Here is a 24968-nt window from a genome sequence, read left to right as displayed (position 1 = left end):
TATATATATATATATATATATATATATATATATATATATATATATAATAATAATTTCTGAAGAATATTTTAATTATAAATAGTTTATAACGGGTAAGGTGCAAATACCAATACTTTGATACATATCTAATTCTGTATATTCCTGTTATGTATTATGTATATATATATATACATAATACATTATATATATAATACATATTCATTGTGTATTTGTGCATACTCTATGTTGAAAGTTTAAATACTCGTATTTAAAAGCCAAAAAGTAAGAATGTTGAGAGTTAAATACGTATCAAGGTATTAGCACTTTTACTTTATTTAGTTTTTCCGAACATCCGCAGAAAGAATCGATAGCTGTCTTTTTAATTGGACACACGACTCATTATTAATAACGACGAGCGGTTATATTGGATTATTCTTTGTTATACAATATTCCGCAGACAAGAATAAATTTATAAAAGAGTAAGTGCGACACAGTTATTTATTACTTTACTTATATATATAACCCAATAAATCGTTATATGATAATTACGCGAAACGAGATGTAATATCGAAGATTATATATCGACTTTATAACGAAGTTGATATCACACGAGGCGTCCTCGTATTACAAAAGCGAGCCCGTTGTTCATGACAGATACTGCCGATATGCATTTAACATCTGTATTACGATAATCTTCAAAGGAAAATCTTCAAACTGAAATTCATTCTTCTCGAGGCAGTTGCGAATTCAACAAAGTTTCGTTATTTCATATAATTACGTATTTCTCGATGGCGTGCTGGCTTCTCACAAACTTCAAACATTAATATCTTTTTAGAAGAAATGGCGGTCTCGCCGTCTTCGCACGAAATGCCGTTCGTGTGAGAAGCGTGTGTTTTTGAAAGGACAAGTCGTGACGAACGTATCTGATGTATGTCGCGTGTACGTACATACGTGCACATATATACTCACATGTACAGAATGTCTGACACAACGTGTACATCCATTAGAGTGCAGATAGAACTCATCGTATTGAACAAAAGAGCTTTTGTCATTTTGCAAGTAATTACGATAAGAATTACACTGGTTAATAGGTCATGTGGAATTTCTTATGTGTCTTTTATGTATTTTAACTCATTAATGCCAAAATGTGCTGAAATTTTACATTGATTTGAGCTATTTATTTTACTACGGAAATGAGGTCTGTTGTTTATAAAGAGTACCATTCCTACCAATATCGATGTTGCTGTATTGAATAGCGTTGAGAAAATTTAAAAAAAAATCGCAATTTATGAAAAATTTTTGCAAAATAAAATAAAAAACACATGTTTTTAGGGCTAAATTTTCCTTCTTTCGCTATTTTCTCCATAGAAACATGTTAGTATCGCTCGGAAAAGTGTTTAAAACATGTTCCCGACACTTTAACTTAAAAAATATGCCATGGGTATTTTTTTCAACAAACATAGTGGTAGCAAAATGACGGTCAATTTGAAGCGTTTAATTCGAATATATATTTGGTTTATATTTGGTTATCGAAATTGTTTTAGGGTCAATATTATTAAAAACTTACATAATAATTTACAGAGTAATTACATAGTAAAACAATTTTGATAACCAAATATAAACAAAAATTCGAATTGAACGCTTCAAATCGACCGCTATTTTGGTACCACCACGTTTGTTGAAAAAAATACTCATGGCACATTTTTTAAGTTAAAATGTCGGGAACAGGTTTTAGACACTTTCTCGATGCTAACACGTTTTTATGGAGAAATTAGCGGAGAAAGAAAAAATTAGCCCTAAGAACATGTGTTTTTTATTTTATTTTGCAAAAATTTTGCATAAATTACGATTTTTTTTAAATATTCTCAACGCTATTCGATAGAACGACATCGAAATTGGTAGAAATGGCACTCTGTATAAACAACAGACCTCATTTCCGTAGTAAAATAAATGGCTCAAATCAACGTAAAATTTCAGCATATTTGGGCGTTAATGGATTGATGCATAAAATGACGAAAATAAAGTGAGGATTTCTCCAATATTCACGGTTTTTCGTGGCGGTTTTTCGGTCATTTAAAATTTAATATAGTGTATATACGAGATATTGCCTCCACGCAATTCGCAGTTCAATTTTTAATTCTATACTTTTTTTTATATTGAAGCATTTATCAGCATAAAAGTATCTTCCATAAAAAGTTCCTCTATTTCAACAATATATTCATTCATAAGAATTCACTAAAACTAACGATTTTTTTTTTCAATTGGAATACAAGATATGATATAATTTGATATATATTTTTTATTCTTAAAAGACATGCTGCAGATCATATCACAGCCAAAAATTATTAACTTCTACATTTTAAATTCGGTAAACCATGTCTGTTTAAAAAAATAAAAAAATAAATTTTTAAAAAATTTAAAAATAATATCACTGGAAAAACAACCTGGTGATTAAAAAAATCTATTTTCATTTCTTAATCCAGCGTAAAAAATACTACATGGATCACACAATTTCATCTACGTGACAAAAAGAAGTTCTTTGTAGACCAGACTAATTATTGGGATATAATAAAGAAAATTAACGAATAGGTGCACGAGATATGGTGAATTGTACGCCTCCACAGCTTCACGCCTGTTCTTACCAAAAGATTACATTGTTCGACAAATTTTTGTGACACAAATACGAATAGTCATTTTCGATGTATTTTTGCCTACTGAATACGAATCCATCGTCCAAATTTGGCTATCACATTACAATTTTGAGAAAAAATGGCGTCAAAGAGGTAAAAAATGACGATTTTGAATGTTTTCGCTATAGCGCAAAAAGTAAATTTGTTTTCTACATTTCGTTAATGCCACGCAAAAGTATCAACTTTTAGCTTGAAAGTGCATCTGGTCTCGTTTCCCAACGATTTTTTGTTTTCAACATATGGCAAATTAGATATAATTTTTTTTGCAAAAAGGCGAATAGTCATTTCCAATATATTTTTGCCTACTGAACACGAATCCGTCGTCCAAATTTGGCTATCATGTCACAATTTTGAGAAAAATGGTGTCAAAGAAGCCAAAATGCCGAGTGCGGGAATCTTCTTATCTTGTATCTTATTCCATTTTTCTCACAATTGTGATGTGATAGCCAAATTTGGACGACGGATTCGTGTTCAGCAGGCAAAAATATATCAAACATGACTATTCGCCTTCTTGCAAAAAAAATTGTTCTGCCCAGTAATATTGATGCCGACGATTGTTTCTGATTAGCCATATGTTGAAAACAAAAAATCGTTGGGAGACGAGAAGTATTTTCAAATTAAAAGTTAATACTTTTGCGTGGCATTAACGAAATGTAGAAAACAAATTTACTGTTTGCGCTACAGCGCCACGAAAACTCTCAAAATCGTCATTCTGGCCTCTTTGACGTCATTTTTCTCAAAATTGTGACGTAATAGCCAAATTTAGACGACGGATTCAAAAATACATCGGAAATGACTATTCGCACTCGTGTCACGAAAAAAGTTTCGATTTTTGCCGAACAGTGTTATCAACGTCATCACCACATTCCACCAAATCACATATATTCATTTACTAACTTTCTTTAATTAATATCTCACTATCGTGATTATTTGCAAAATGATGTAGGACTGTTCAATTCGACGAGTTTTGTCTGCACACGAGCGAGTACACGTATTATGTCAGACATCCTGTATATATCGTACACAAGTAAAACGTCATGAACAGCATTATCCCCACCGTTATTCGGAAAGTTGCATCTACGTTCGAGGCACGTAGTGGCTCGCGTTTGATTTGCCACTCACGTTTCCACTCCGTGGTACATTGAGACGTATTCTTTAAACCGCCATCAAAAGATACGGGACTCGCGTGACATAATAAAATTTAGGGTGAGAATCTTGCATACGGATGCGGCGCTTAAACGTATCGAGGCCTGTCGATAACAGCACACCGTTATCGTGGCGGGGGCGAGATAGTTATCGGTATTATACTATACGATGTTCAGCGCCATTATGCACGGCGATTTAGAAAAGATAATATCGCGGTAATTACAGGATACCATGGTGCCGCGCGGACGCGATTAGATCGATGATTTAAGCGAGCGCCGATTCTGGCCTGCCGGCGCGTTTAAGAGCATGGAGGAAATTAACGATGTGAAATGTAGCGATTTGCGCGCGTACACTCGCTCGAATCGAGTCGTGCGGATTTTTATCACTTTGATTTCACGACCTCTGATGCCACCCACGCGTGACATCGTCATGATTTCTCTCTGCCAGCGATTGTCGCCCTATAAAAGAATATTTGTCGATAGACAAATACGCACAGAGGAAAAGGTTTCTTCGAATTTAGTATTATGATTTGCTTGCGTTGAGTTTACTATAGTGACAAAATACAATCTTGGATTCGTCGGATTGAGCCATGTTAATCGGTCGAGTAAATACTATAGCTTCATAATACGTGTTGCTTTTCCAAATACGTGTTGCTGAAACTTATTGCCTGGACTGCATCATTATGATATTTGGCTAAAATCCAAGAGCAATCTCCGCGTCATTGGTAGATATACAGGGTGTCTGGTAACTGACGGTGTACAGCAGGAGACTTTCAAAATTCTAAATTGCGACTAGTACAATAAAGAGAATAGAATATATTTTTTAAATTATATATAAACTGAATTTTCATACTGTAGTTTGAAATTATATACACATTTATTTTGTATTTGCACGGAAACGTGAAAATAAATATATTACCACTCCTCTTATGTGTATTATATATTTTTGCTTTGTTTCAAGAAATATTTCAAATTAAACAAGAATGCAATGCAAAAAAAGGCTACTGTTATTGAAAATATAATTTTTCTAACTTGTAGGATATACGATTAAAATTTGTTTATTTTAATAAATAACAATTTTTAAACAATATCTCTTTGAACTTTCCATCTGAATCAAATTTTCACATTTAAGTCAACGTATAGTTTTTGAAACTTATTAGAACTACTTAAACTCGAGTAATTTCGGAAGAATACACACTGTAAGTTAGTTATTATGCTGATAATTTTGCTGTAAGATGATATTACGTTCAAAAAGTATCTGGAATTGTAAAATAAAACGCAAAGTAATTGTTTATTCAGTAATATTTATTTTATCTTCTTCAAAGTACTCTCCATTTGTAATGCACTGGTGCCAGCGTTTGACTCAGTTCTCAGAGCACTTTCGTACGCTGAAATTGGTATTGCCTTCAGCTCTTGTCGCGAATTTTCTTTTATGGCATCAATCGATTCAAAACGCTTTCCTCGGAGTGGCAATTGGAGTTTAGGAAACAGAAAAAAGTCACAGAGAGCCATGTCAGGTGAATACGGTGTTTGCGGAATTACGTTCGTTGAGTTTTTCGTTGAAAATTCCCGTATGACAATCGATGCGTGCGATGGAGCATTATCGTGATGCAAAAATCATGAATTGTCTTTCTACAAATCTGGTCTTTTCCGACGAATATTCTCACGCATTTATAACGTCTAGATAATACTCTTCATTAACTGCTTGGCTTCCCGGAAGAAATTCTGAATGCACGATAATTGAAGAAAGCAATGAGCAAGACTCTGATTTTTGAGCGAATTTGATGTGATTTTTCGGTTTTGGTTCATTTTTCATGCGCCATTCCGAAGATTGTTTTCGACAGGCACGATTCACCAAAGGTTTTTTGTAACATTTTCAACGAATCAGCACATGAAATTTCGTTAGCAACACAAGATTTAAGATAAATTCTTTACTCGATAGATTTATCTATTGTAAAAATTGCAAAAAGCACTTGTGATAGACTAATAAAAACAGCTGCCATAAACAAACTAATAGACAGATCGTGCTCAAACTTTATATGACGTTCAAGGACAATGGTGTCAACTTACACATACACAAAGTTTTTTTCAAACATTCAACGTGCATCTTTTAAATAACAAATTCCGAGTACTTTTTAAACGTAATGTACGTTCCCAGGGTAACCAAATAATTTGCTACTTTTCTGTTGACACGGACATAAATAAACGTTATAATATGTTGTTATTGTTATATGGACTTGTGTAAGAAGTATATCTTGAAAAGAGATAGAAAAGAGAGAAAAGATCTTGATGTCATTTACAAGAATCAACGATATAAAATAGTTATTGTCATTTAAAAAATTCAATTTATTTTCATATGATCTTAAGGAACCAAAGGTCAAACTATTATTACTATTAAATAAATTTTTCAAGCTTTACAAAATTTTTCTTCTTACATATTTTTTATCATAATTGGTCGTTTTTTAGATGTTGAATATTGAGAAGAATATAGCGAACTGTGCGACGGAGACGCGGTGTGTAAGTAGAACGCATAAATCTGAACAAAAATGTCCTCTACCATTTTTCAAACAATCATATAAAATGTTGAGTTATTAATAAAAGAAAATCGGTGAATAGTCATGCAATATCGTAGATGTGATGGCGACATTTGTCGTATGCTTGTATATTCAAACTGAACTAGTAAATTAAAACTGAAAAGTAAATTAAGAGGGAAATAATGCTAATAAGAGGCAAATGCTAGATATTCGTGCAAATGAAAATGCAGAGGATAATAATGTTTATAGCGTTAAACGCACGCGTCGAATGCTTTTCCGGTCTTTCAACGTACGCGATGAATCACATCTTCTACTAACAAACCGACCCTGAAAACCCAAATATTTTGTGATTCCTAAATACGTCCCTATATATTTAATACTCCCAATGCGCGTTAATTAATTGTTTAAGTTGCGAAAAAGTCTTTTGCAATTTTGCAAATAATCACATGGATTTTTAGCTATTAAGGAAGATTTATGTATGACTGTGTGCGATAATTTACTTCATTAATTAATTATTAATAATTTATGTGGTTATGTGCAAAATGGTCGGTGACTATTTTGTTCAGGTTGACCTAATATACGAGCACACGGCAGTAGATGTCACCATTGCAGCTCATTTATTGTATGACGCATGATTATTCACCAATCTTCTCTCATTAACAACTCAAAATTTTACGCGGTAGTTTGAGAAATAGTAGAAAACTTTTTCGTTTAGATTAATGTGTTCTATAATATTTGTACACTGCAGCTTGGTCGTTAGTTACCGGACACTCTGTATATTCTATTCATATCTATCGCATATCAACTGTTGCGTTGTTTCAAACGTTTGGCTGTAAATATGGCATTACACAATTTTTTTTAACGATATAAAGATTATAAGTATATTATATTACAAATCACAAGGATCAAGACGTCACAAAGAGCCACAAGGTGTCAAGTAGTTGGCATTACTAGTACTTATTAATCGTTGAAGTTAATCGACATGGATCGACACTGTGTGAAAAAATATAACATATTTATTCGGTGAATACTAGTAATATATTTACTTGTACTAATATACATACTTTTACATTGAGAAAATATTTGTTTTAAATGGAAAAATATACAATTCCTTAAAACAGCTACCTTTCATAAAAGCAAGCGGCTAAGTGTTTATTCCACTTAAATAAAGGAATTTAGATTTAAGTAAATATATAGTTAATACGTATCAGAGAGAGAGGGGGAGAGGGGGAGGGGAGAGAGGTGGAGGGAGAGAGGGAGAGAGGGAGAGAGAGAGAAAGAGAGCGTGCATACCGAATAAATATTTTTTATTCTTTAGATATTCTTTCTCTCAGTATATGGAGATGGATAGTGGAAAAAGCACGGGAAAGATATATATATGAAGTTAGTTATTTAAAAAAAAAACTAGATATTTTTTATTATTTATACACGAAATGACAAAGTATTGAGAAAAATAAGGAAATTTTGTAGGAATCGAATTTTTTATAATTATAATATTATAGGAGATATGCAGAGGTAAATTTAAAGATTTACGAACAATAAGGCTGTTCGTCACTTTAGATACGGTCTGAGCGAATTGTCGAAAAAATTTTTCCGCGGTAAATACGGTCGTCAAAATGTTGAAACGATAGCACGACGTGCGTATAAAATTGCCAAGTCTTGTTCGCACGTCACGAAAAGAACACACGCATCTCGACAATCTCGCATCATCTCTCGTCGAGATGGCGAAACATCGAAAAAGCCGCGCGTTAGCTTCCGTTTCTTCCCGTTTCTGCCTGATCTGTGAGTTATAGCGAACCAGTTCTGACATACAGCGTGTCACAACGGCATGGTGCATCCATTTATCCTACGAAATTGCATCGCAGCAATAGTAGAAAAACTACATTATCAGGGAGCGAGGGTTTCTTTTCCCTGCTTCGGAAACGATATGATCCCAAAAGAGGAACCTTTGGGGCGACAAAATTAAGATTTATGTGACTGGATGAACCCTTTGAATCTTGGTTTCCTATATTTAACGTTTAGCGTTACTTTAATAGAAGACTATCAGATAAATATAAAAGTCTCCAAAGTTTCATCTGAGGAATGATTTCGGTAGAAGAAATTAAGAAAATTAAAAATTGATGGAAATCTATATATTTTAATTTTCAAGATAAGCAAACTATTAGACAGTTCCAAAATCGCTCTTATGAGCAAAGAATTGATTTAACATGATTAACTCTTAAAACTTTGATTTTTATTTAAAAAATTTAGTATAAATTTAAATAGAGAGACATCAAATAACTATAAATAACGTCTCAAAAGTTTACTTTAAAACAATGACTTCACAAGAGGAGAAAAAAAATGAAAATAATTTATTATAAAATTAAAAATTGCTGGAAATTGTCATTTTTTAAGATAAATCGATTATTATTAGATAATTACAAAAGCGCTTTTATGAACAAAGAGTTAAAGGGTTAATTTAACAAGATTAACCCTTTGAGAGCTCGGTTTTTATTTTAAAAATTTAGTATTAATTGTATTATTTAGTATTATGTGATATCAGGTAGCTGTAAATAGTCTCAAAAGTTTAATCTAAAAAGTAGCTTCTCAGCAGGAGAAATTAAAAGCATTTATTAAAAAATTAAAAATTAAAAATTTGAACCTAATAATAATTGATTTATTTTAAAAATAAAGACAATTTCCAACAATTTTTAAGTTTTTAATAAATTCTTTTAATTTCTGCCACTGTAAAGCTATTTCTCAAATGAAACTTTTGAGACGCTATTTATCTGATATCACTCTATTTAAAATTATACAAAATGTTTTAAATAAAATGCAGGGCTCAAAGGGTTAATCTTGTTAGATTAACCATTTGCTTATGAGAGAAACTTTGGAACTATCTAATAATTTGCTTATATTAAAAATAAAAATAACTGAAATTCTCACGAATTTAGTTGTCTTTTTATTTTCAAGATAAGTAAATTATTACTAGATAGTTCTAAAGCTTTCTCCTGTGAGCGTCATAGACAAATCAATTGAAACGTTTTAATTTTCAGAGATATTATGAGTCGTTAATATGTCTTGCGCCGATACTCAAAGGGCTAAAGACCAAATCTTTAATAGACTCCCCACGAGAGGAAAAGGACAGAGAATTAATAACAAAATTTTTAATTATTAATTCACCGCGGATAAAGGTGCTGCAGTTTCACTAATCGCGATGAGACGAATCAGTGCGTCGCGTGGAAATTTATAACGGCCCGGCGGGATGTAACGTTCGCACACTAGTTGCATTTACACCACCGGTGTCCGCCTTTCGTTCAAACGATAAGAGTCGATCGATCCCGTCGCATTTGATTTAAACGGTCGTTGCGTACTCCTCGAAGCTCGAACGAAAGAGTGCATGAATAAAAAAAAGAAAGAGACAACACATATGATTTATCTCGAATGACTTTGCGACGCGACCTAGAGGGCGACACGTCGGAATCGCCGACGTGCGCGAAGGAGCGTCGCCCCCGTCCCGCGCGACCAAGTTAGTGGAGCACGGCTTCCGGTCGAATCGCGGAGAATACCTTAAAAGGGTATTACATAGTTGAAAAGACACTAAGGCTCTCCATACAATGTAACAACTGGAATGCACCGACAGAGCGAGTATCGATCAGAGGTATGACTCACGTTGTACATAATAAATCGACCGTCGTCGTTTCTCCCTCTCGCCGGAGTGTCTTTACCACTTGCCACACGTGTGTAACAGAAGTTTCGAGCGAGTGGTCTAACGGCGAGAAAACAACTAGGTGGAAGTACGGGAAGTATGACACTGAATCGAAAAGTTGTCGTTACATTAGAAATAGTAATAATGAATAAGTCTATCTCTCTACTCTTTCCTCTCTCGCTCTCCCCCTTTCTCTACCTCTCGGCTGCTCTTTCTCTTCCTGGCGATTCATGCCCGCACCGACCGAGGTCGGGCCGACAAACTCGATCGTCGGGATGTCATTACGTAACATTGTTGCTAATGATTCGTGTGATAACAATGTCGCCGTCTTCATTTGCTCGCCCGGGACTAATGCGACGTAGTCATTTAACTGAATCACGCGCTGAAAAGGAACGCGAGAGTGCCGGCGATAGAATTCATGAATCGAAATAATAGAAAGCTCTTCGAATAGATTAACTAACAGTGAGATTTGAAACGGCACATAAAGAGCAAACACGGATGCTTAGTATTATTAAATACTAATATTACTTTTTAATATGATTGTGGGTTTTCTATTATTTCGGTTTATCTTAAGCATTCACTGAGAGAAAAGACTGGTAACTATAACAAACTGCATTTAGTTACAGAAATTTATTGAATCCTTAGTAACTAATACTAAATATGATAGTAATTACCAAATATTTAATAGATCGGGAGTATGACGTAATTGCATTCACAGTAACATCAATTAAATAATTTAGTAATAGTTACTTAAAAAATATAATAGTTAAATATTTAATAAAAAAAATATATTACAGTTATGAACAGATATTTGATAATTGTTATGAAATCGTTATATCTCATATAATAAAAAATTAAGTAGGTACGAGTTCTATTTTGTTACCAGTATAAATATGTTTTGTTGCAGCACAACGAAAAATTCATTCATTTGCAGCTATTACATCGTTTCAATATCTATTATTACAGATAGTTGGTTGAACCTATCAAAAATTTTATAACTATTACAAAATCGCTTATTTTGCTCAACTATTCAATAAGTTTTATTTACCAAATATATTCTGGAAGCAAATAAATTTTACTTCAGTCAAATAAATAATTTATTTTACAGAACTAAATTAATTAATAAGTGTTGCCATAGCTTTGGCCCGCTATATTTACGTGTATCATTTAGTAATAGTAACCAAATTTTGATAATATTTACTAAATTCTTCTCTCAGAGTTGGCAGGAAGAATATGCTATCTCTCTCTCGTATAATAACATCTCTTACGAGATCGACTCTTTCGTTCTTTCTCTCTCAACTTACATCTAGAGACTTTATAAACATTGTATTGCGAGATTACTGTCGAAGTCTCGGTGGCCGAATGGAAAGGCGTCCCGCCCGGAAAGTGGGGAGGTTCCAGGTTCGAGTCCTGGCGGAGGCAGTTTTTTCGCAACATATATAATGAATCTATTTGAATCATCGGTTTTAATGGGGTTTGGGACTTTAATAAAAAAATATATATATAAAAATTGGGACTCAAGGATCGGTCTAAGTATGGAAGGTTGATTCTCCGCGTACGATAATCGAAGAAAAAATTTCGATACGTGCGTTTAACATACTGGACAATTTTATCCTCCCACAATCATATTAATATTAAAAAGTAATATTAGTATTTAATAGCACTAAGACATCCGTGCTTGCTCCTTATGTGCCGTTTTAAATCTCACTGTTAGAATTCATGAATTCAGAATTAACGGGATGTCATATTTGAAGACTTTATCGACAAAATAGTGACGTTTTTCTACAAATTTTACGTTGTATTGATTGCGCGGAATTACAAATGCTTATATACAATGAAAGTATGTGCAAAAATGGATTGCGACATTGTCTAATATACGAGGGTAGAATGAAAAGTTCCGCGCCTGAATAAGAAAACCAAATTTTTTTGGATTGATTTTCATTTATTTCTCAACATAATCTCCATTTAGTGTGATACTTTTCCCGAATATAACAATATTCTAAAGCGGTTATACCAGACTGATAGGTCGATTTGTCAAGCTATTGACAAATCGACCTCAAAATAGCTATTTACAGCATCGCTGACTTCATTGTCGTTCACAAATTTTTCCCACCGAGTTATTTTTAGAGATTGGGAAAGAGATAGAAGTCGCTTGGGGCTAAATCTGACGAGTATGGTGAGTGGGCAAGCAATTCGAACTTTAATTCATTGATTTTAGCTTAAACACGGCACGAATTTCCACTTTTTCCATTTTTACAAACAATGCTTGAGGCGTTTACTTTGGCGAGCCATCAAGCCAATACTGAACAATTTATTGACTTGAATCTTCGAATATAAGCATATGAAGAATGAAATCATGCAACACTATTAAAATATTGAACATAGTAGAGTTATCTATATGTGAGGCCCGGAACTTTTCATCCTACCTTCCTACGAGATCTGTCCGGAAAATATCCGATCTTACGCTATATGAAGAGAAAGAGCTACTCTGAATCAATGGTGATTATGTCTCCTTCAAAGTACTCTACTTTGGAAGCCATAGCCTTCCCCCAGCGCTGCTCCTACTTTGTGAAGCAATCCTGAAACTCAGCTTTTGGAATGCCCAACAGCTGCCTCGTCGCATTCCGTTCTATGTCCTCCACATCGTCAAATCTCTTTCCTTTCAAAAGGTTTTTTAATTTCGTTAATAGCTAGAAGTCTCACGTATCAAGACTGCACGGAGGCTAACGAACCTGGGATATGCCGTGTTTCGTCAAAAAGTTCTGGATAATGTGGGATGAATGGACAGATGTGTTATCGTGGTGAAGCAACTAATAAGCGCTTTTTTATAAATGAAGTTGTTTCCTTCTCACTGCATCTTGTAATCTTTTCAGAACTTGTAGTTAGTTACTCTTTGTTCACCGTTTGACTTCATGAAGCATTTTCATGAATAATACCTACGTAGTCGAAAAAGAATTGCTCTGATTTCAACGCGCTTTCTTCAGTTGTTGTTTTTCTGATGTCATCCACTGAGAAGATTGGGCTTTTGTCTCAGGATCAAACGAATCATACTGATCGTTTCCGAATGGCCAAGTTTCTGGCAAAATTTTATACAAATTCGTTGCTCAACGCGCTCGGTGATTGTAGAAAAAGTAGAAATGCGACATTCACGGTTTTGGACATTTACACAACTGCATACCGTTGTCGACTGAAGAGCTACAAGGCCGTGCCGTTTTGACAGAGACATTCATAAAGGTTCCCTCTAAATGAAGAATACTCCTTTTCTACAAAAGCAAACTCAGGTACAGATATATATTGATCGAAGACTTTCCGGACGGACCTCATACGATGAAAACGATAAAAAATTTCAAAATTGACATCTCGAGCTGCTTAACGTAAATACATGTCTGATACAAAAATTCTGCAGTTTTTGCTGCATTTGCAGCGAAACGTGCATTTGCTCCACCTCAGAAAATTTAAGAAACATTGCTATACTTTTACACTGAAACTATAATTCTTATCAAATATATTCAGTTACAAAATTTAAGTAAATATTTGGCAATTAATTAATACCAAATATGATAATAATAATAAAATATATAATAGATTTGATGTACGAAAAAGGTTTTTAATAAAATTTTATTCAAAAATTATCACCATTTTTTTTTTTATTTAAACCATCTCAAAATCTCCAATATTTTTTACATCATAGATGCGCTTTCTTTCCACTTCGTACGTGAAGTTCATACATGAAGTGACTTTGAATAAAATTTTTAGTCGAATAGGCTAAAGATTTTAATTATAGTTACCTAATATTTAACATCTGTTATTAAGTATTTAATGATTATTATCAGATATTTAGTAAATTTTTTAAAATCATTAAATTCCATTTTACAAAATTTTGGTAACTATTAATCTTGTTAAAACAATGATTATTAACTATATTTATATCGATATTTGTCGATATTAGTCATATATCGACTGTTGTTTGTTAGTAAGTATGGCATTAGGACCGATCGAGCCCAAGAGTGAGTCATGTTGGCTATGTATTACATTTTATTTACGTATTTATTGTGAAAGTAATAATGGCAAGGAGATAGCAAAATGTTCTCTTTAGAACATAGAAAAAATATTTATGTCCTAAAAACGCATTTTGCGATCCGTTTTGCATTTTTACTTTCACAATAAATATATAAATCAAACATGTGGCCAACATAAGTCGACTTGACTCGGTTTCCTCTACCACGTTTCTTGAAAGTTATGAGAACATATTATAAATACAAAGATATCGTCAGAGCTTATAGAACTCGCCAGTTCCTGTTCGATCATGAAGTAAAGCGTCGAGTGAGCGGCCTGAGAAATGATCGCTACGAGATCGAATGAAACCACGGACTTCATATGTGAACTTCACGTATGAAGTGAAAAGAAAGCGCGTCGGTGATGTAAAAAATACAATATCGGAGACTTTGAGATAGTTTAAATAAAACGATATTTTTTGAATAAAATAAAAAATTATCTAAAACACAACTTTCATCTCGAGAACACAAGCATTAAAAATAGTTATCAAATATCTCATTTTTTACTGTCAAGATTTGGTATTAAATCTTCAAAATCTAATTCAATGACCTAAATATATAGTAAGCAACTAAATCTCGGTTCTGAGAACTACATGTTTACTTTATATAACTAAATTATTTCCTAATTATTACCATATTTTTAATGTCTTATTTGCCTCACATAATTAAGTGACAATTATTAAATTTTAGTATTTGTTACGAAATCTTTCTTTCAGTGTACAACTGAATGTAAGAGCTTGAAAATATACGAAAAGTTTGTAGAAAGATCTCCATATATGTGTGGTTAGATTTTCTGTTAAATATGGTGAAACAATGCAGCACACATTTACGCAAAATCTATATGTACAAAGAAAAGAAAAGATAGTGTGAGGATGTTAATGTTTATCTGATATGTCGTTTTGATAATGGCTTCTACGTAACCGACTTTTGGAGTTCATCATCTACTTTAGCATCACAAAAGATTCTAGCGCTATATTCTTTGATCAATTAATATTTTAATAATAAAATCGTTCAAAATGACAAAAATATAATTAATGAGATTCGTAAATATCATAACATGTAATCATTTTTATTTTAAAAGTTATCAAATATTTTTAAAGTAACAATATATAAAAGTTGTAAAACGTTTATTTGATGTCAATGCCAATTGTAAGAAAAGAAATATAAACATGAAGTGTACTAAACACTACATTTGATAAATAATTTAATTTAATTTAATTTTTTATATAGATATTTGTTACATTAAGATGCATAATAAATACAGAAAAAATATACAAATGATATTATGAGGTTATTTCAAATCTAATGCTAATTTATCGTGTATGCAATGTTGCCACATCTCCATCAACTTATTATTAATTTCATATTCTTAAATATTTCTAAATTATCTATATAATATCTATATATTCTAATAATATCTATATAATTATTTATTAATTCTTAATTATCTATATAATATATAATATTCCTAAAAATTATCTATCAGAAAATCTAAGTTGTAATACTTCACTAAAATATGCTTAAATGTTCATCTTATTATGACAGTTTTTTAAACTTTTGTCTTATATTTAAATATATAAAATTATAGATGAAATTCGTTGTATTATAGAAGTCCTATTTTATATGCAATAAACTATAAAATAAAATATATCGGTAACAGTATAAAGTAAAGACTATTGAAGTTTCTGTCGTTCATTGTTAGCTCAATAAATTTTAGTACTATGTACATATTATATGTTTATCTTATATATGGTCAAGCGTTGCAAGTTGTTCAAGTAACAAGATAAAGTACGAGCTGCCTGTACTCTTTACTCCACGAGAACGGTAACGCTTTTGAGAAACTTAAAATCCGACCGATAGATTTAAAGAGTCATCTAAGATCGACAAAGCTCGGAAAAATTGCTCGCCGATATTATTACACACAGAACTCACGTAATCGCTCAAATGTAAATTAAAAGAGCTGCTTCTTCGCGAGAGTAAATTAAAGTTTTTAATGTGGTTGTCATAATTTTTATTCATTCTCCATTTATCTCTCTTTCTCTCTTTCTCTCTTTCTGCCTGCGTTGTCATACCGACTGCTATATGAATTCTGCAATATGAATATAAGCGAAATATAATATAAAGCGAAAATGAAACACGAAATCCAATCCGTGTATTTCGATTTAATATCATTAATTAACAAAAATAACAAACGAATAATTCTTTCAGAGCTAGCCGCTTAAAATCCGACAAATAGGAATGTCACGCGCACGTTTATCTGCACTGGAAGCATAAAGTAAAGGTGAGATATGACGCAATCTGCATGATATTGTAACTGATTTTAATTTAAACGGAACGTGAAGTTTTCCCACACAGCTTTCTCTTTCTCTGCCTTCCCTTTCTCTTTTCCTTTCCGATATTAAATTATGAACATCTATCTCTCGAGTATTTTAATATTATCTTCTCGGTATTCCGTTTTTAGGCGCGAGCGAAATCTCATGTCCAGTACATGAGAATAATAAAAGAGACGGGAGAAACAAACAGAGATTCTAGATAGTTAGAGAAAAATTTCAGAGTTGAAATATTTCTACGTGTGCACGCGAAACACTCACATCTTTTGCATAATCAACAAGTTTTCTCGTTACACTGAGAAAAACGGCTAATATCGCTAAAATTACCGTTACCAGCGCCAACTATAGCGCTCTTTTCATTGTTGTAATAAGAAAGTAATGTGTATATTGCTAAAATATGTCTAAAAGTTAATTGTATTATTACAACAGTTTTTTTAAATTTCTGTTTTATGTACAAATATGTCAAATTAGAAAAAATTTGTTGGTTATTACCTCGCTAACATTATAATAATATTTTCTGCAGAAGTTTTCCAGACTATATTGTTTCAATATCTAATTATAGTTACCCCAGACAACATAATCAGAACATAGGATGTCTTAAAGATCATCTTTAAGATGTCTTTCAGACGATTTACATATAGATGTCTTTAAGGAATCTTAAAGATTATCTTTAAGACTTCTTATGTCCCAATTTTAGACATTATGTTGTCTGGGACAGTTCTTTTTGCTCAGAGCGCACACAATTACTTTCAAAAATAAAAATAAGAGGCGACGACATATATATATATTGAGAGCAAAAATGATTAATCTCATTAAAATAATGGTTATTTTCATCATCAATTATGTCTTGTCATTCTAACAAAAAAAGCACTGAAAATATACATATAAGATTATTATCATTAATATCATTATAATACTTATTACACGGAAAAAATATTATATTAAAAATTAAGTCATTTATATTTCTTCTTATAATATTCTATACAAAACTGAATTATATAGAAAATATATAGAATTATATAGAATTATATAAAAAATATAATATATATGAATTACTATAGAAATAATAAATTTAACAAAAATTGACCGAATATAAAAAACATTTAAGTAATTATAATAATCTTATACACTGAGAGAAGAATTTAGTAAATATTATCGAAATTTGGTCACTATTACTAAATGAAAGACGTAAATATAGCGGGCCAAAGCTATGGCAATACTTATTAATTATTTAGTTCTGTAAAATAAATTATTTATTTGACAGAAGTAAAATTTATTTGCTTCCAGAATACGAGGTATTTGGTCGTATATTTGATAAATAAAACTTATTGAATAGTTGAGCGATTTTGTAATAGTTACAAAATTTTTGATAGGTTCAACCAACTATCTGTAATAATAGATATTGAAACGATGTGATAGCTGCAAATGAATGAATTTTTCGTTGTGCTGCAACAAAACATATTTATACTGGTAACAAAATAGAACTCGTACCTACTTAATTTTTTATTATATGGGATACAACGATTTCATAACAATTATCAAATATCTGTTCATAACTGTAATATATTTTATATTAAATATTTAACATTAAGTAACTATTACTAAATTATTTAATTGATGTTACTGTAAATGCAATTACGTCATACTCCCGATCTATTAAATATTTGGTAATTATTATCATATTTAGTATTAGTTACTAAGGATTCAATGAATTGCTGTAACTAAATGCAGTTTGTTATCGTTACCAGTCTTTTCTCTCAGTGTAGTAAAAAGCAAAACATGTCTAGGATTTTTAAACAAATACCATTCTCGGTCGTAATTATGTATAATCCAATATTACAAAAATGTTGTTAAAAAAATTTTTACTACATTATCCTTGTGTACAAGAATAATTCTCATGGCGCAATTTCTTTCACTACGATTCTAGTCGCAAATACCAAATACTTTTTTGCCAGTGCGAAAGTGGACGACTTATTATTCGTCAATTTGGCCCACGAGAATCGTAGCCGCGTCGTTTCACGGTGGTCTACACGTGCAACACGTGTCAAGCGGTACGGTTGATAGTTCGTAGTGTTCCGGGGCGACTTCCGCGACTTTAAAGCCGTGAGAACTAGCTTGAGAATTTATTGATTGGTTGATTAAAACATGACGGTCGAGATATGTAGGGTAAGCCGCACAACTATCGACCCCTTGACAGTTATTCGTTACTCGCTCCGAGCGCTCGACCGCGCAATATCCTACGTTATAAAAGAAGTTAGCGCGCGCGCGCGTAAAAGTGACGGCTTAGGAAGAGCGCTAAGTATCCAAGCTGCGTTTCCCGTGCGAATCGCAATAAATGTCCATTTCGCTGCTCGGCGCGCTTATTTAGCGCTTCATCATATGGCCGGGGATTGGCGGTATTTATTAAAGCTCGGATAACCAACCGGAATTCATCGCCCGCGGCTTATCATGATCCTCTCCCGGGAATCCCGGAAATAAACTTTTACTTTGGTTCTTATTGCTTTACGCAACTGCGTATTTTATTTGACATATACTCGGTTTCTCTCTCTTTCTCTGTCTCTCCTTCCCTCCCTCCGCTTATCCTCCTCTGTCCCTTATTTTCTATCCTTCTCCGTTAATTTAACCTTTCATCTAGCGCAACCGATTTCACAGGTATATGAGAAATTTTTTCGAACAAGTGCGATTGTTTTTCACGTGATGTCAGTGCCAGGCATGCGTTGATCTGTCATGAGAGACTACATAGAAAAAGAAAAACATTCCTGTTTTGAAAGTATCTTTATTTTTGACATGTAAATCCCAAAAAATGATTGCGTAGAGTTAACCGAAGACGTAAATTACGCGCATCAATATATTTGATTCAACATAGGAAAATATATTCTTAACTCATTAACGCCCAAATGCTGAAATTTTACGTTGATTTGAGTCATTTGTTTTACTACAGAAATGAGATCTGTTTATAAAAAGTTTATAAAAATTGTTTATAAAAAGTACCATTCCTACCAATTTCGATATCACTCAATCGAATAGCGTTAAGAAAATTAAAAAAAATCGCAAATATGCAAAATAAAATTAAAAAACGTATGTTTTTAGGGCTAATTTTTTCTTTTTTTGCTATTTTCTCCATAGAAACGTGTTAGTATTGCTCGGGAAAATATTTAAAACATGTTCCCGACACTTTAACTTAAAAAACATGCCATGAGTATTTTTTTCAACAAACATGGTGGTATCAAAACATAGCGGTCGATTTAAAGCGTTTAATTCGAATTTTCGTTTATATTTGGTTATCGAAATTGTTTTACTATGTAATTACTATGTAAATTACTATGTAATTTTGTAGTAATATTGACCCTAAAACAATTTCGATAACCAAATATAAACGAAAATTCGAATTAAACGCTTCAAATTGACCGCTATTTTGGTACCGTCATGTTTGTTAAAAAAATACCCATGGCATATTTTTTAAGTTAAAGTGTCGGGAACATGTTTTAGACACTTTCCCGAGCGATACTAAGCGATACTTTTCTATGGAGAAAATAGCCGAAAAGTAGCCCTAAAAACATACCTTTTATTTTGCAAAAATTTTGCATAAATTGCAATTTTTTTTAAATTTCTCAACGCTATTCGACAGAGCGATCGAAATTAGTAGAAATAATACTCTTTATAAACAACAAACTTCATTTCCGTAATAAAATAAATGGCTGAAATTAACATAAAATTTCAGCACATTTGGGCGTTAATAAGTTAATATTCAAAAATAACTTTTTCATGGATTAGAAAGCACTTGGATTGAAAATCTTGGATTGAGAATACAATATTTTTAAATGTCGGAAGAAGATATCATTATCATTAAAATAATCATACTCCTCTTATAAAATTATCATAATATTCAAATAAAACTAGAACATTATATTGAAATTCAAAACTTAAAAATTCTTTTGACAAAATTATATGTCGTCGCTTATATAGTGTCCTAGCTCGATTTTACAATCTCTTATGAGGGTATAGAGCGAATTGAAGTAAGCACAAAAGTTTGCAATATTTGCAATAATTATCGAGATATTGATTAAAGGAGATTTGTAAATGATAACGCTCGATATAGATGAGCTATAATGACGACGTCTGACGTCGTGTGGTTAAACTGAACAAAAAAGTTCTCTATCATTTTGCACGTGATTATATAGATTTTTAATTAATAATTAAAAAAGATTGGTACATTATCGCACAAAATTATATGTACAATTTTTTTTTAATTAATAGTTAAAATCTACGTGGTTATTTATGGTAGAAGATTTGTTTGCTCAATTTAACTTAATGTATAAACACACGATGGCAAACGTCGCCACTACAGTTTATCTACTGTATCGATCATTCACAAATCTTCTACGATTAAGGGGATGCTGAAGTCGATAATGAACTCGAACAATATCGACAATGAAAACAATCGTCATTAATACAATTACGTTATCCTTTTCGTATTTCTTATATATACAAATCTTAAATGTACATACTTGTACATAAATCTGTAAATATGTGTTGCTTTATTTTGCCATATTCAGCAGAAAACCTAATCACGTAGAAATTTTTCTGTAAACTTTTCAGAGATTCTTAAGCTTTTGAATTCATATGCGAAAATACATGTTTTTCAAAATTTCTCTTGGAGCATCCACGCTTTCAGTATGTACAAACTGAATTTTTGAATTAGGCAAATATTACGCTGACAGCTTGAGATTTTACGTTTAAAAAATTTTTTCATTTTCGTCACATATTGAGCAATGTTCTTATTTACTTTTGCACGTATTTTCATTGCGTAAAAGCATTTGCAATTTTGCGCAATTAATATAACGTAAACTTTGTAGAAAAATTAAAGTTTTTAGTTTTAGCATCCCCTTAATATCTCAATCATTATTGCAATTTTTGTAAAACGGTATTGGATTTTTTTTCTCAGTCCTCTGCGTCCTACGAGAGACACCGAGTTAGGACATCCTGTATAAGCAACAATGATTGTTCATTTGAATATAGTGTTTTCAGGAGACTAGAATGGTTTGAAATATTGATTTTCAAAAAATCGATTTTTGTGTTTTTACATAATCGTTTAGTACAATTCTTTAAGAACATTTTGGCACAAAAAGAACCTCAATATTCACAAAATTGAATTTAGGGAAGCGAAAAATGTAAGGCGGCACACGACCGACGAAGCGCGCGCGATCATGTAATGTAAGAAATGTAGATATTGTTTATTTAAAATAAACTGATAAACAGTAATAACAGTTCGAAAACTTAGAAATAATAATATCGGAAACAAAAGCTATAGACTTGTGGAGGCTAATAAATATAAGAATAACAAAAGAGACGAGAACAGTCGGTCGGTCTGTAATAGAAGTAGTCGGCCTTTTATTTTTCAAAACAGCATTTTTCGCACCTTTTGTCACGATAACTCAAGAACGGTTGAAGATATCGACTTGATCTTTTTTTCAATTAAAGATAAAGACGTACTGCATAGCTTAAAGTGAAGTTTGCATATGAAAATTAGTTTTTTAATACCGTTTTAACAATAAATAACATAAATTTTTAGACATTTTTGGTTTTTTGTCCGCTATTTCTCTAATTTTTTAGATTTTTAGCTCCAATCCAGTTTCTAGAGGGAAATCTCATCTACAAAATGATGCTTGGCGCATTAAAAAATTCCAACTCGTTTTCCCGGAATGGTGGCAAAACCGCAAAAACAACATTTTTTCAATTTAACAAGATCTCACTCAATTATTAATATTTTTTGAACTTCTATCGCTTATTGTATTCCTAAAAGTATGTATAAAAACTAAAAAAAGAAACAAATTTTATATATGTTTATTCGTTCTTCCAAAATCGTTATTCGAATTTCACTCAATTTTCGGAAGATAAAACCGTTCTAATCCCCTTAAGTATATACTATAATATATATTGCTTTCTGCGCAGCATATGTATGACAACTATCATTTTTCTTTCTGTGTCTCCATAAACAATCAAAGGGCTATCACACATGAAATAACATAACTGCATATGCATAGCGTAAGATTATATGGATCAATGAACATCAAATATTAAGCATCGAGTATCAATATGACGACTTACTACTTGATGTTCGTTGATTCTTATGATTTTATGCATATGCAGCCATGTCATTGCATGTGCGATGGCCCAAAGTCTGTTTTACATAATTACATAAGTAACAAATATAATGTGGTGTGCGGGAGAGTTTTCCAAATGAACTGTAGTTGCAAACGTTTTAATTTCATGGAAGGACATTTGGAAAAACTGATTATCTTGTTTTCGTTAAAGTTTATTTTGTTATGAAAAAAGAAATTTTTTACACTGTTCTTTATAATAGAGTCGACATAACAAAGGAAACATTTTGTGATGCCTTTCTTAAATAGAGTCAAACTACGAAACATGTCTGTTAAACTTATTGCACTCGATGGAAGGTTAAAGTATTACATTTACTAAGAATTATATTTTGACGTAAAAACCCGAGGTCTCTGTTTTTTATCGTGTAGATTCGATCAACGGAAGATCGTGTCTTCCAGCGGATTATAAATGTATGAAACTGTGCGTTTCCCTCGTACCAACTGTCACCGAACGCTTATTTCGTGCTTCATCATAGGCGGAATATATTCAAACAACCGGCGGCGTCGTAACTTGGAATTTATCTCGCGTCGGTAAATCCTTCACGACCTGGCAGTTGCGTGACATTGTATGAAAATTCCTATCAGGCAACCATCTGATGAACAATTTGGTCGAAATTTTTCTACGAGATGCTACGTGGGCTCCTCTGGTCTTTCTGTTCCTTCTATATATTTCCTCTGTTCTCTAGAATCCTTTGGACGAAAAATTTCTTCCGTTATTGACATTCAAAGTGAAGAGTAAGATATTGGCCGACTCTTTCTCTGTAATTTTCAATCAAAGCCGTTCTTTTCCGCATAAAGAAATTCTCTTTTCCAGCTAAGCTCTCGCGTTATGTACCGCGTTATGTTAATTTAAGGGCATGCCATACTTGAAAACTTTATAGGAAAATTCTAACATTTTCCTGTAACGTTTACTAGAATTGTGCCGTGGATTTTAAAATTATGTCTACGTGAAGTGCTTACACATTTTTCACGTGATATATACACAATCGTTTTTCGTGTATACAGATATTATATATATAACATGTACACTGAGAAAAAAATTCTTGAATATTTATTTGTAGGACAAAAATTAGTTTTATAGAAACAAATTTTATTTCTCAGAAATATACTTTATTTCACGGAAATAAATTTTGTATCACAAATAAATTTCCAAGTATCTTTTCTTCAGTGTATTATATAGAACCTTGCATATTAGATTAAAATATACAAAAAAGATTAATTAAATTATAAGGTAGTTGCTGTATTTTGAATATTAATTATAAATATAGTGTTTGAAAAAGGTATAACAAACTGTACGAAATTTTCATTTGATTATGTAACTGATTAGTAAATTTAACTCTTTGTGTAGATAGGGATCTAATTAGAGAATTCTGTGGACTCTAATTCGTTTAGGAGACAACGTTCATAAATTTTCATTAGGATTCTAAATATTGAATAAAAATAAAAATTTTTCTTAATTAATTTTGAACAAGCTACACGTTCTTTTCAATGATATTCATAGATTACTCATTGTCTACATAGATTACATTTCATAATTCATGTTGTTTACTTGTAGACATAGAGTATCATAATTTACGTCCAATTAGTATGGTGTCATAATTAAGCGCCCAAGTTACGCTCTGAAGTTTACGCCGTATTAATTGCATAGAACAGTGCCCGGAATTATTTCCACATTTCGGGCAGATTTCAGAAATAACGCCTATTACTCCCCCCGCAACCGCTCCCCGCTCGACGGCTAGGCTGCCGATCGCGCGTGAGATGTTCGACTTCAGGATCGTATCATTGATTGTTAAATTATTATCAAATATTTTTTTCCTCAATAATTTTTATTTTTATAAATAAACACATTTTTTATTTGTAACTATATATATGTGTATGGATTCATAATAATACGATAACAATAACAAAAGTATAAATATAAAAATTTTAACAATAGATTTCCACATCACCCATGAGGTACTATTGTTGATGCGTTTTTTTAAGTGGTTTCCCCGGTTGGCTTATTTCACTATGAAGATGATGAAATATACAGGGTGCGGCGCCAAAATCCGGACAAAATTCAATTTGAAATTCTCGCCGTTCTATACCACTGGTAGATGTCGCGATTAGCGTTCAAATAGCTTGAAGCATGTACTAAACCATCATAACCTCGAAACAGTTGCAATGTTGAAACCAAGTGCGCAGTATAACCGAAGAGCCGCGATTATCGAAAGTGTTCGCGCTGGGCGCTCGGCGACAGAAATCATTCGGTTCTTCGGGTACCCGAGATCGACTGTGTATGATGTTATCACAAAGTACAATGAGTCGGAGAAGTCCAACGAAGGTTTTGCAACACCGGCGAGGAAAACCCACTCGAAGGAGCGCGTTGTCAGGACGCCCGACATCA

General features: G+C 32.4%; 1 protein-coding gene and 1 long non-coding RNA gene across 3 annotated transcripts in view; one reads left to right on the top strand and one right to left on the bottom strand.

The window, feature by feature from the left end:
* LOC116847864 (acetylcholinesterase-like) overlaps window positions 1–24968 on the bottom strand; it is a 523728-nt gene that overhangs the window by 388997 nt on the left and 109763 nt on the right. The gene's annotated exons all lie outside the window — the stretch shown is intronic.
* LOC116847872 overlaps window positions 1–24968 on the top strand; it is an 84690-nt gene that overhangs the window by 40998 nt on the left and 18724 nt on the right. Inside the window, exon 2 of the long non-coding RNA XR_004378840.1 lies at window positions 16300–16372. This is a non-coding gene — a long non-coding RNA (uncharacterized LOC116847872). The remainder of the gene's footprint in view (window positions 1–16299; window positions 16373–24968) is intronic.

Source organism: Odontomachus brunneus, unplaced genomic scaffold (assembly GCF_010583005.1).
Source record: "Odontomachus brunneus isolate Ranch 3 - 2012 unplaced genomic scaffold, Obru_v1 Obru_scaffold_084, whole genome shotgun sequence".
Classification (NCBI taxonomy): Eukaryota; Metazoa; Arthropoda; class Insecta; order Hymenoptera; family Formicidae; genus Odontomachus; species Odontomachus brunneus.
The sequence above is the reverse complement of the archived record's forward strand: the minus strand, read 5'-3'. Positions and strand labels throughout refer to the sequence as shown.